Source organism: Phyllobates terribilis, unplaced genomic scaffold (genome assembly GCF_046119375.1).
Source record: "Phyllobates terribilis strain yellow unplaced genomic scaffold, ASM4611937v1 Scaffold_5__5_contigs__length_657084704, whole genome shotgun sequence".
In the NCBI taxonomy this organism is placed as follows: domain Eukaryota; kingdom Metazoa; phylum Chordata; class Amphibia; order Anura; family Dendrobatidae; genus Phyllobates; species Phyllobates terribilis.
In genome coordinates, this window is record NW_027362765.1 from 609,322,953 (window position 1) to 609,334,302 (window position 11,350).

The 11,350-nt window shown below is 47.8% G+C and overlaps 1 protein-coding gene across 1 annotated transcript in view; it reads right to left on the reverse strand.

The window, feature by feature from the left end:
- VDAC2 (voltage dependent anion channel 2) overlaps positions 1-1,013 on the reverse strand; it is a 38,149-nt gene extending 37,136 nt beyond the window's left edge. The window contains exon 1 of the mRNA XM_073686065.1: positions 861-1,013. The gene's annotated coding sequence lies outside the window, so the exon portion shown is untranslated. The remainder of the gene's footprint in view (positions 1-860) is intronic.
- Positions 1,014-11,350: the final 10,337 nt, after the last annotated feature.

Here is an 11,350-nt window from a genome sequence, read left to right on the forward strand (position 1 = left end):
CACACACACACACAACATGGACTATCCTGCCACAATGTACCAACTGGTCACACACACACAACATGGACTATCCTGCCACAATGTACCAACTGGTCACACACACACACAACATGGACTATCCTGCCACAATGTACCAACTGGTCACACACACACACACAACATGGACTATCCTGCCACAATGTACCAACTGGTCACACACACACACACAACATGGACTATCCTGCCACAATGTACCAACTGGTCACACACACACACACCACATGGACTATCCTGCCACAATGTACCGACTGGTCTCACACACACAACATGGACTATCCTGCCACAATGTACCAACTGGTCTCACACACACAACATGGACTATCCTGCCACAATGTACCAACTGGTCTCACACACAACATGGACTATCCTGCCACAATGTACCAACTGGTCTCACACACAACATGGACTATCCTGCCACAATGTACCAACTGGTCTCACACACACACCACATGGACTATCCTGCCACAATGTACCAACTGGTCACACACACACACACCACATGGACTATCCTGCCACAATGTACCGACTGGTCTCACACACACAACATGGACTATCCTGCCACAATGTACCAACTGGTCTCACACACAACATGGACTATCCTGCCACAATGCCGATCACGCCACCCTGAGCTTAGTGCATAGACTAGGATCACAATGACGATCGGTTACACAGAGCTCAGTGCACGGACAACCCTATATCGTGCGCTCACTACAAGCAACCCCGTCAGGCCTCCGTTCCCCACCATCGTCCACTTCCCGTCATTGCTCCTATAAGCCTGTCAGGACACCGGGTACCGGTTACACAAGGCGGCGGCCTCTTACCTGCGCTTAGTGCTGAGCGGCCTGTCCTGGTCAGAGCGTGCGGCTGGAGGGCGAAGTGAAGGAGACACCGAGCCTGTCACTGGGCAGCTCCTCCCAGTAAACCACGCCCCAACCAGCACACCGCTGCCCTCGCTAGCGCCTGCACAAGTGCGCTGCACTCGGGGCTGACGGGCCTCTTCAGTGTTACCGTTTCGTGTTTTACCCATATTCAGACGCTGGGGGCAGCAGGTTAACGAGACGCGAGCCCTATAGTAGACTTCATAATGCCACTTTTCCTAGGTGGCATAGCCTATGGAAGCCTCTGCATATATGGGGCCTTATGAAGGCGGGAAAGAAGCCGGGGAATCGAAGGGGCGGGATCTGCAGTGTTCTACGTGACCTTCTGGCAGTCTGGCGTTAGGTGGCGCTGTCCTATGTGCATCAATGTTCTTGCACCCTCGCCTCGGTCAGTGGCTAATGTTTTTCGCATTGGGCTAGTTAATTGTTATGGAGCAGAACTGGGTAAGGCCACATTGTGCGTCTTGTGTAAACAATGATAGTTTAGACTGAGTGGCGATTTTGTGTGACTCAAACTTTAACAGGCTAATTTTCAAGGGTCTCATGTCCTGTCTTCAGGAGCGCACACGCACACGCACAGCGCACATTTCCCGGATCATGGGGGTGTAACACAGGTACTTTAGATGCAGTGACACAGAAGCACAGAGCAGCCAATACAGGGTTAATAAACGGGAAGTTTATAATAACAGGGTAAATCTCCACGCAGGGAGTAACAGGGGAAAACATGGGGAAATAGCAGATATTAGTCTGTAACTGACGGGTTTCAGTTTAACTAGATGTAGCAGAGTCAAATCGGTAACAAACGACAGTTTCTTCACTTAGCTGACTTGTATCCTCCACAAGGTAGTTGCCAGCTGATGCCGGTGTTGCTTTCTTCAGGCTTCCCCGCCCAAACAATGCTCCGTCTTCTGGCGGCAGCAGGCGGTCTCCGGTTTTACCCGCTGAGCCCCTAGTCCATAACACGGCACTTCACGTGCTCAGCTCCACGGACCCTGCGTCTCTTCTCCCTACAGTCAGCTTGACTCCTCCGGTCCATTGCACTCGGATCCCTTGCTCCAAGTCCTGTAGCCAGGAGCCTGGACCCTCTCACACTGCTCTGCTCGGCAGGACCCAGCTGCGCTTTCCCGCGCAAACGTCCTCGTCTCTCCCTCTCTCGTCACACCAGGAGTCTTTCTGTCACCTGACCTCTCAGCTGTCTCTGGACACACCCCCTGCTTCCCTGTCACATGACTCCTCTGCTTGCAGTCTGTCTTCCCCCTGCAACAAAAGGTACGGCCCTGGCAGTTCCGGATCCCTTGCTCTGAAAGCATTCACACCCCGGTCTTCCCCCTTACAGGGGCGTGGTGCGTCTGAACATTATTCAGAACAGCGGCATGGATCAGTCGCTGCAGTCAGAAGCAGCTTTGCCTATGGAGCACTACAGGTAGCCGCCAGGTACCACTCTTAGGCAATCCCCGGTACTGCATCTGCTGACCTCATGGGTCAGGTACACTGAAACGGACTGGACTCAGAGTCACTGGCAGGACAGGATTCGGCCTCCGTTCAGACTACACAGTTTCTGAAGCCTCTGGCAGAACGGATACTGACACAGAGTCACAGACAGGGTTGGATACGGATACTGGCACAGGCTCTGACAGTACGGGCTCTGGAACACTAACCAGGACTGACACAGGTGCAGGTTCTAGTTCTGATGGAACAGTGAAGGGTACGTGCCTACGATCAAGAATAGCAGCGTTTTGGATCTTCGCTGGGTCAAAAACGCTGCGTTCTACATTGCAAGCACAGTAGATGGAATTGATAGAAATCCCATGGCCATTGTGCTTCTATTTAAAGCTGCATAAACTCACCGCAGCATGGGTTTACAAGCCGCAGCATGTTAATTTCTGCTGCATAGTTTCCCCATAGCCAGTCATTAGATGCGGTAAATCCACATAGTTCCCTAAACACATGCAGATTTAAGTGCATGATTAGAACTCAGCGTTTTGAATGCAGCGAAAATACGCTGCATCCAAAACGCTGCTATTCCTGCTTGTGGGCACGTACCCTAAAGGTTCAGGTACCGCTGGTGCAGCTTCAGGGTTCAGGTACGGCCGGTGCGGCTTCAGGTACCGCCAGATGCAGCTTCTTCAGCTTTCAGGTACTGCCAGTGAAGCTTCAGGGTTCAGATACCTCCGGATGCAGTTTCAGGCCCTGGCCACACAAGGACCAAGGGTTCGGATTCAGGTACTAACTGTCTAATAATTGATTTCTATCAATTCTGTTGACATGGTCTACGGCATTATTGAGTTGGTTGTGTTTGTAACCTCTGTGTTTCAATCTCAAGATGGTTTTATTGGCTTCCTTGAGGAAGTCATCCTGTAATGAGCAGTTGCATTTTAAATGTATGAACTCTCCTTTGGGAACATTTCTCACCACATGTCCTGGATGGCAAGAATCTTCTCACAAAATGGAGTTGGAATCAGTAGCTTTACGGTAGGGGGAAATGATGACACTACTATTGGAGTTTTGACCCCTTAGATTAATATCTAAAAAATTCATATTATTGTGATTAAAGGTAAAACTCAAGTTATATGGGTTGTGCCGGTGAAGCTTCAGGGTTCAGATACTGCCGATGCAGTTTCAGGGTTCAGGTACTGCCGAATGCAGTATTAGGCCTTGGCCACACAAGGACCAGGGGTTCGGTTTCAGGTACTAACTGCACAGGATACTAGGACGGGAGACCTGGCAACATACAGTTGCACACACGCTCTAAGTAAGGAACTACAGGGATTGCTCAGGCACCTCCCTACTGGGGTGGGCGACTTTTATACAAGATGCCTCCCAGCTATTGACTGCGGGCATTTTCAAACTACGCGCGCTGCCCTTTTAAGAAGAGGGGAGCGCACGCACTAAGCGTGCAGCCGGGAAGCTTGTGCGGTGGGAATAGAAAGCAGAAGTCAGGGAGTCACCGCGAAGCCGGGGAGGTGAGTATGTCGGCCTCCCTGCATGGAGTGGGAAGGGGAACCATGCAGAGGAGCCGGCATTGGTGTTACAGTACCCCCACTTACACCCCCTCTTCTTGAAGCCCACGAGGACTCTCTGCAAAGAAAGTAGAGCCAGATTCCTCTTCATGGACTCCCACAACTTCTCTTGAGGGGCACGTTCTCTCCAGTCCACTAGAAAAAAGGTCACCTTCTTCACGATTAGGATACTTCTCACCTTCAAGACAACCTCCGATCAGACCAAAATGGGCGTAGTACCAGGAACCTTGAATTGCGAAGTCTCTCTCTGCCCGATGAGACCAGCTACCACCCTGGAAGATTCAAAGACAAAGACTAGAACGGGCACTTGAGTTCTCAGCCACGGAAGACCTAAGAGAAAAGGATGAAATAAACCAGACAGTACATGGAAGGCGATCTCCGTTTGCAATGCTCCTTTCTGACTGTTTTTGGATAAGGCTTTTCCCTCACTAGATAACACCCTCACCGGTAGTGATAAGCGAACCCGTGGATGTTTTTGGTTCACCGGGTTGAGCTGGACTTTTTAACCCCTTCCCGACCTGTGTCACACCGTTTGTGACATGGAAAACAGTTCCTTCCCGACCTGTGTCACACCGTCTGTGACATGGAGGGAAAGAGCCCCTGCAGCGCCTGCGAGCGGGGTCGCTCAGGTGTCACAGTTGCTACTGCAACTGGACATCCTGAAGTCGACCCCCCGGGGGGTGGATTAACCCCCCCGTGCCTGGGACCCCTCCGATTGGCTGTTTCATTTTCACTTTTAATGAAACTGCCAATCGGTATGAATTAAATATTTCACCAATGAAAATTGGTGTAATATTTAAATCTGGGCATGGCCTGATGTTTACAGCATCAGCCATTGGCTGGGGGGAGTGTCACCTCTGTCCCCCCCCTCCCCCCAGATCTGATTGGGGGGCTAGCGTCACATGGATACTAGCCCCAATCAGATGTGGAGGGAGTTTTAATGATGGCCGCAACTGCCCGTCCATGGATCGGGTGCCGGCCGTTGTGGACCCTCTGCTGCTGCCCCCCCCGTGGACCCTCTGCTGCTGCCCCCCCCCGTGGACCCTCTGCTGCTGCCCCCCCGTGGACCCTCTGCAGCTGCCCCCCCGTGGATCGCTTCTGCCGCCGCTGATCGCCTGCTGCCGCCGCTGATCTGCATCAGGTAGTATTGCCCCCGCTCCCCCCCGACCCCCCCTCCACTCCACCCTGCCCCCCCCTCCACCCCCCCCTCCACTTTCATACCTGCACCCCGACCTCCGCTCCCTCTGCTCCCTCTCCCACGTCTTCATCCACCGGCTGCTGCTCTCCTTCTGACAGCCGGTGGACTGTGATCACAGCAGCAGCAGGCTCAGTGTAAATGCCCTGCTCCTGTGATCAAACCCACCATCCCCCAGTCCCAGTGATATCACCCCCCACCTCCCAATAAACACCCCCCCTGTCCCCAGTGTTCACCCCCCCTGTCCCCAGTGTTCACCCCCCACTGTCCCCAGTGTTCACCCCCCCTGTCCCCAATGTTCACCCCCACCTGTCTCCAGTGTTCACCCCCCATCCCCAGTGTGCACCCCCCATCCCAGTGATCATCCCCCCCCGCAAACCCAGTGATCACCCCCCTGCTGCTGGCTCCTGCTCCCCTTTCTGCCCCAGTAATCACCCCCCTGATGCTGCCGGCCTCCTACCCCCCTTGCTGCTGCCGGCTCCTGCCCCAGTGATCACCCCCCTTGCTGCTGCCGGCTCCTGCCCCAGTGATCACCCCCCTTGCTGCAGCTGCTGGCTCCTCTATCTCTTCAGCCCCCCCCTACGCCTGACAGCCCCCACACGTGACTGCAGAAGGTTACACCAAGCACACACACACACACACACGTACACTCACACTATAATAAAGTTTCGATTTTTTTTTTTTTTTTTTTTTTTTTTTTTTTTTTTTACACACGCACACAGCACACAAAATGTCCCGCCCGTCCCACTCATCCCAGTCTAGGGCGTACTCAGCTTAGGAGGCTATGTCAGGTTGGTGTGTGTGTTGTAGTGTGTGTGTGTGTGTGTGTGGTGTATACACTACAATATACCACACCGCACACCAACCTGACATACACTACACAATGGTGTCCACTAACAAATTGGAACCATGTTGCGTTTGGAGAGTCCCTGTGTGCCCAAACATTGGAGCTCCCCCACAAGTGACCCCATTTTAGAAACTAGACCCCCCAAGGCACCTATCTAGATGCATAGTGAGCACTTGGAACCCCCAGGTGCTTCACAAATTGATTCATAAAAATGAAAAAGTGGAAAAAAAAACACTTTTTTATTTTTATGGATTAATTTGTGAAGCACCTGGGGGTTCCAAGTGCTCACTATGCATCTAGATAGGTGCCTTGGGGGGTCTAGTTTCCAAAATGGGGTCACTTGTGGGGGAGCTACAATGTTTGGCCACACAGCGGCTCTCCAAACGCAACATGGTGTCTTCTAACAATTTGAGCTGACAATTTGTTAGCGGACACCATGTTGCTTTTGGAGAGCCGCTGTGTGCCCAAACATTGGAGCTCCCCCACAAGTGACCCCATTTTGGAAACTAGACCCCCCAAGGCACCTATCTAGATGCATAGTGAGCACTTGGAACCCCCAGGTGCTTCACAAATTGATTCATAAAAATGAAAAAGTGGAAAAAAAAAACACTTTTTTATTTTTACGGATTAATTTGTGAAGGACCTGGGGGTTCCAAGTGCTCACTATGCATCTAGATAGGTGCCTTGCGGGGTCTAGTTTCCAAAATGGGGTCACTTGTGGGGGAGCTCCAATGTTTGGCCACACAGCGGCTCTCCAAACGCGACATGGTGTCCGCTAACAAATTGAATGGAAAATCGGCTCAAATTGTTAGCGGACACCATGTTGCGTTTGGAGAGCCCCTAATGTGCCTAAACAGTGGAGCTCCCCCACAAGTGACCCCATTTTGGAAACTAGACCCCCCAAGGCACCTATCTAGATGCATAGTGAGCACTTGGAACCCCCAGGTGCTTCACAAAATGATCTGTGAAAACAAAAAAGTACTTTTTTTTTCACAAAAATTTTCTTTTAGCCTAAATTCTTTAATTTTCACATGGGTAACAGGATAAAATGCATCCTAAAATGTATTGGTCAATTTCTCCTGAGTACACTGATGCCTCATATGTGGTCATAAACCACTGTTTGGGCACATGGCAGGGCTCAGAAGAGAAGGAGCGCAATTTGACTTTTGGAGCTAATTTTCCATTCAAAAAGTAAAATGGCGCTCCTTCCCTTCTGAGCCCTGCCGTGTGCCCAAACAGTGGTTTATGACCACATATGAGGTATCAGTGTACTAAGGAGAAATTGACCAACAAATTTTAGGATGCATTTTATCCTGTTACCCATGTGAAAATTAAAAAATTTAGGCTAAAAGAAAATTTTTGTTAGAAAAATAAAAATGTTCATTTTTTTCTTCCATGTGGCTTTAGTTCCTGTGATGCACCTGAAGGGTTAATAATCTTCTTGAATGTAGTTTTGAGTAGCTTGAGGGGTGCAGTTTTTGGAATGGTGTCACTTTTGGGTGTTTTCTGTCATAAAGACCCCTCAAAGGGACTTCAAATGTGATGTGGTCACTAAAAAAATGGTTTTGTAAATTTTGCTGGAAAAAAGATAAATTGCTGATGAACTTTGAACCCTTCAAACTTCCTACCAACATTTTTTTTTTCCAAAATTGTGCTGATGTAAAGTAGACATGTGGGAAATGTTATTTATTAACTATTTTATGTCACATCACTCTCTGGTTTAGTAGAAAAAAAATTCAAAATTTGAAAATTGCAAAATTTTCAAATTTTTTCCCATATTTTTGATTTTTTCACAAATAAACGCAAATATTATCGACCTAAATTTAATGCTAACATGAAGCCCAATATGTCACGAAAAAACAATCTCAGAATCGCTAGGATCCGTTGAAGTGTTCCAGAGTTTTTACTTCGTAAAGGGACACTGGTCAGAATTGACAAAAATGCCAAGGTCTTTAGGGTCAAAATAGGCTGGGTCCTGAAGGGGTTAAAAAGTCAAGTTCGTGACCCGAACTTGACCCCAGACCCCGAACCCAATATACTGTAAGTCAATGAGGACTCAAACTTCAGTGCTGTGAAATGGCCGTAAAATGCTCGGAGTAAGGGCTAGGGGGCTGCAAAAGTAAGCAGAATGGGGAAAGAGCAGTAAAAATGCCCTGCAAAAAAATTTGAATAGGGAAATTACTTTTAGGGGTTTTGTCACCATAGAAATCATGGTAAAACAGGAAGTAAATGAATAACATAAAAATGTTAACAGTGTCCTCACAGAGACTGAGGCTTGCTACCGGCAGTCCAGTTAAAAATTTCACCCACAGATCACGGGGCACAGTAACCCCACAGAAGCTGATAACAAATTTCACCCACAGACGATGGGGCACAGTACATTCACAGAAGCTGATTATGAATTTCACCCACAGTGCATGTTGTCATATTACCCCCACAGCTCCAAAATTTCAGCTCTAGTAGTGTGCATTACAATTGCCGCCGATGAAAAGCTGGTAGTATGATCTTGGTTCAAGCTGACAGGCTACCGCAAGTCTTGCTACCGGAAGTCCAGTTAAAAATTGCACCCACAGAGCATGGGACACAGTACCCCCACAGAAGCTGATAATACATTTCACCCACAGAGCATGGGGCACAGTACCCCCACAGAAGCTGATAATACATTTCACCCACAGAGCATGGGGCACAGTACCCCCACAGAAGCTGATAATACATTTCACCCACAGAGCATGGGGCACAGTACCCCCACAGAGCATGGGGCACAGTACCCCCACAGAAGCTGATAATAAATTTCACCCACAGAGCATGGGGCACAGTACCCCCACAGAAGCTGATAATAAATTTCACCCACAGAGCATGGGGCACAGTACCCCCACAGAGCATGGGGCACAGTACCCCCACAGAAGCTGATAATAAATTTCACCCACAGAGCATGGGGCACAGTACCCCCACAGAAGCTGATAATAAATTTCACCCACAGAGCATGGGGCACAGTACCCCCACAGAAGCTGATAATAAATTTCACCCACAGAGCATGGGGCACAGTACCCCCACAGAAGCTGATAATACATTTCACCCACAGAGCATGGGGCACAGTACCCCCACAGAAGCTGATAATACATTTCACCCACAGAGCATGGGGCACAGTACCCCCACAGAAGCTGATAATACATTTCACCCACAGAGCATGGGGCACAGTACCCCCACAGAAGCTGATAATACATTTCACCCACAGAGCATGGGGCACAGTACCCCCACAGAAGCTGATAATACATTTCACCCACAGAGCATGGGGCACAATATACCCACAGAAGCCGATTACGAATTTCACACACACAGAATATTTTCACATTTCCCCCACAGCTCTAAAATGTCAGCTCCAGTAGCTTACATTACAGCAGCCGCCAAGAAAAAGCTACATTTTCATTTGGTTATTATTATTGTATTAAAACACATATTTGTTATTAATTTAATGTTACTTTATATACATTAGGTATTTATGTATGGTGGTAATAATTGGGTTATTTGTATTTGCACATATTGGGCTAATACATCTATATATGCTGAATGTCCGTTGATTGATGGAACTTTTCTTTTGAATTGGAGATGGGATTGGTAGTATATATCTGCCTTTGAAATAGCATAGCAGGTAGATTTTATCATCCTATCTCTGTTGTGCCACTTCTTAGTGGTGTACACGTTGCATTTACCTATTTGCAGATCCGTTGGGTACGCATGTACGGGCGGGCTGCTTTTGATCCCCACCGCCTCGGGCATCTGAATGACGTCACAGGAAGCAATTCTTCCTGGAACGCACGGCGGTCAAGATCCACCGGAGGGGACAGTTGTATCACTTGTTACCCCGCCCACATGCGCCCATTGGATGCGGCGCTGCTCATCATTAGCCACACCTGGACTCAACATGAGGATATATATACGCAAACTGACACAGTTGATATCTAGGTCCCTTGAAGAAGCAAGGTATGTGAAATGTTCATCGGGGCAGTTTGACATACAAGACGAATTTACTTTTTCATGGGTAAGCATGGTCTTGTTTTAGGGCAGGTTCTGCCTCCATTGTTCTAGTGATAGTTTACCACTATCATCTGGTTTATATCTATGCACTTGCCACTTTAATTTAGGATGGGACAACATTGTTACTATGCTATTTATATCATGCTATGGAACAGGGATTATAGAAAGAGCAGGACATTGTTCTGAACATTTCATCTTTTGAGGAGATGTTATAACTTTAATCAGTGACTATTCATTAATTATTATATCTCTTCACATGCTACCCAATTATCTATGCACTGTTGATGGATACATGTTTTCACTTGTAATTGTCATACAATTTTCTTGTGTTTTCACCGCACAACTTCTGTGTGTATCACTTTTCTACTGAATGAAGGTTTTAATATTGATTTAATAAAAATGATATTTTTAATGGAACAACTTTGATACTCCTTTTTTACATTTGGGGATGCTTGGCTCCAGCTTTTTTTGTATTGGTGAGGTCTATAGTGATGGGAGTCTCCCTTAGTGACTAATCCTTACCTTTATGGCGCCAGTAAAATTGTCAAGAAAAAGCTAGTGGTATGATCTTGGATCGAGCTGGCGGTCCGCCGCGAGGCTTGCTACCAGTGTGGAGGTGTCACCAATTTAAGATACACTAGGTAACTGCCCTCCTCCAAATCAAAGATATCCGAGTGCATGCGAAGAAGCTAATCAACCAAATTTGCTTATCTGGTCGAAAAACTTCACTCAGAGACTGAACCACGCAAAATGGCATACTTTATTACGTAGACATGGGGTTATATAGTATTCTACTCCTAGGTGGGATTAGTAAAATTCATTGCTCTTTCTAATGACTTGGCACACTGCAATTTGCTCATCCATGTATCTCTTGGCCTCAGTAACGCCTTAGGAATTCTGATGGGAGGGGTGAAGTCGTCTCTCAGCGCCATCTTTGCCAACTCGACATGAATCTCTCTGTTATCAGCCATGCACATGCATACTTCATGCCCAGGAAATCATTTAGTTGTTCATGCCTACAATTAGAACAGAAAGTGTTAGTTATATATTCATTAACTATTAACATAATCCATGTGCATATACACATTTGCATACATACACATAGATTATTCCATCATCTCTATATTAATTCACACTGATTAGGTAATCTATTAAAAGAAACTAATTGATTTTCTATAATATATATATATATATACTAGCTATTGAACCCATTCTACGCCCGGGTGGCGAGCATTTTTATTGGTATATGGTCTCCCATGCTGGTATGTGCTGCCCCCCTCCTTGTATTTGTGCTGCCCCCATCCTGTCCCCACCATCCAATCCTGGTATGCGTGGT